This window comes from Nelumbo nucifera, chromosome 1, assembly GCF_055504915.1.
Source record: "Nelumbo nucifera cultivar China Antique chromosome 1, China Antique-T2T, whole genome shotgun sequence".
In the NCBI taxonomy this organism is placed as follows: Eukaryota; Viridiplantae; Streptophyta; class Magnoliopsida; order Proteales; family Nelumbonaceae; genus Nelumbo; species Nelumbo nucifera.
The window spans coordinates 33,817,982-33,820,485 of record NC_142649.1 but is presented as its reverse complement, the minus strand read 5'-3'; the positions used below and the strand labels follow the sequence as shown (position 1 = coordinate 33,820,485).

The window sequence follows — 2,504 nt, the reverse complement described above, 5'->3', positions numbered from 1 at the left end:
TTTCACAATTTTGACATCGTTCAGTGATCTGGGCCTAACTCGCGTCTCCGAACTCTGAATGGGCTGATTCAAGATCCACTAGAAAGATAAGAGAAAAAGCCACAACTTTCATGTTTTGGGATTTCGCAGATTCGGCCTGCATCAAAGTCAAATCCGGGCTCGAAGTTGGAGCAATTTCGTAGGAAGGCCCAATCCGCAATTGAAGCCCAACTCGCAGAAAAGCCTGGCTGAAGCCCAATTCGCAGAGGAGGTCTATTACGAATCCAAGAACAAGAAACTAAGAAGAATCCTTCTAGATCTAAATTCTTGATGTAATCTTAGAATGAAAAAGGGATTGAGTTCAAGAGATAAAAAGATAATATTAGAATTAGGATAGGACTTTCTATTTCTTGTAAAGATCAACTTCAAGAGAAAGTATGAGACCACCCTCTCCCCTTTAATCTATAAGAAGGAGGGGGCGGACCAGCTTGAGGTATCACTGGATCACTGAATCATTCAATCATTCAACTTCTGATTTGAATCAAGAAGCAATGAGCAATCAGTCAAGAAGGGTTCAAGAAAGGTTCAAGAATTCAAGAAACTTCAAGAAGAGGAGATCTCAGCACCATGGGCGAATTCAAGAGTTCTTTCTTCCCCTTTGTTTGTTTTAATTCTTCCATCATGAACTAATTTGTTTCTTGCTAGGGCTATGGAAAGCCTAACCATGTTGATGAATATATTTTTATTTTCTTGATTTATCCAAGATTGTGATTTCCATATAGTCTATGAATTATTGTGCTTAATGCAATTAAGAGCTTGGCCACCTTTTAATTGATTTGGGTTATGTGAATGAATTGAAAAAGGAATTCACATAATTGACAGAATAATTCATAGTGTGAATTGAATGGTATATAGAGATATATATACATGATTCATCTGAATTTAATGGTTTTCTTGGACTTAATGCACTTTCATCTTGAGAGCTCTACTCGAGAGATCGAAGGGTTACCTGATGGGCGTAGGTTTAGTATATCTCGAGAGAGAATATTAAATAAATTTGTGAAAATCTCAGCTTATGGGAATAACAATTGGATAATTGGACCCATCAATATTCATTGCATTGGTTAAGTGGACCAAAAGTCCTAGCGATTTCACCATTTGCATATTCGATTAGTAATCACCCTTGTTTTTACTTTTCTTTGTTCCAGTTTTTATTTTCAGTAGTTCTTGTTTCCTTAAATCTAAATTTCGACTGTCCAAATAATTAGGGAATACTGTGATTCTAATACTTATTTTGTTAAATCCCTGTGGAAATGATATTATTATACTAGTTGATAACTAGTGCACTTGCTAGAGTTACATATTTATAGCTATCAAGTTTTTGGTGCCGTTGCTGGGGATTTAATCCTAAAATAATATTAGAATTTGTTAACCTTGATTAATTTGGACCTTTTATTTCTGTTTTTTTATTATTATTCTATTTTCCTTTTATTTCTTTTTATTTCTGTTATTATTTTTATTTTTATTTGTTTGTTTGAATTCTTGTTAGTTCAGAATTACTAGTGCATGACACACACTAGACAGGAAGGATTAGTTGAATTCGATCCTGAGATTGAAAGGACCCTTCGTTTGTTGCAAAGAGCCAACAAAGGAAAAGAAAGAAAAGAGGTTGTCATCTGCGAACCAGCCATAGAGATAGAAGGAGAGATGACAGAAGGAAATCACACCCTCTTGGATTATGCTTGTCCAAACATTGATGGGGCGACATCCAGCATTTCCAAGCCTACCATCCATGCCAATAATTTTGAAATAAAGCCTGCAATAATTCAAATGATCCAAACTAGTATTTAGTTTAGTGGGTTACCGAGTGATGACCCTAATGCACATATCGTTAACTTCCTTGAAATATGTGATACATTTAAACACAATGGAGTTAGTGATGATAAGATTAGGCTAAGATTATTTCCTTTTTCATTGCGTGATAGAGCTAAAGATTGGCCCAACTCACTCCCTGTAGGAAGCATTACCACTTGGAATGATTTAACCCAGAAATTTTTGGCTAAATATTTCTCACCCTCCAAAATAGCAAAATTAATTAATGTTATTACTACCTTTGCTCAATTTGAGAGGGAGTCCCTGTATGAAGCATGGGAAAGATTTAAAGAGATGCTTAGGAGGTGTCCTCACCATGGGATACCAATTTGGCGACAAATACAAACCTTTTATAATAGCATTACCCCCTCTAATCGGTCCATTATTGATGCAGCCGCAGGTGGTACAATCATGAGAAAAACTCCAGAGGAAGCAAATGACTTAGTGGAGGAGATGGCATCAAACAGCTACCAGTGGAGCAATGATCGAACCAATCAGAGGGGAGTACACCACATTGATTCCTTTGCATCCTTATCTGCACAAATAGCCAAATTAAATAAAAGACTGGATAATTTTAGTATTGCAGCCATGAATACACCATCTAGCATCTCATGCGATTTATGTGGTCAAATAGGACATATTAATTCTGATTG

General features: G+C 36.1%; 1 non-coding gene across 1 annotated transcript; it reads right to left on the bottom strand.

Moving 5' to 3' along the window:
- Window positions 1-2,067: 2,067 nt before the first annotated feature.
- LOC148803104 (small nucleolar RNA R71) lies at window positions 2,068-2,174 on the bottom strand. Its single transcript, XR_016081715.1, has one exon. It is a non-coding gene; the product is annotated as a small nucleolar RNA R71 (small nucleolar RNA).
- Between the last annotated feature and the right edge of the window lie 330 nt (window positions 2,175-2,504).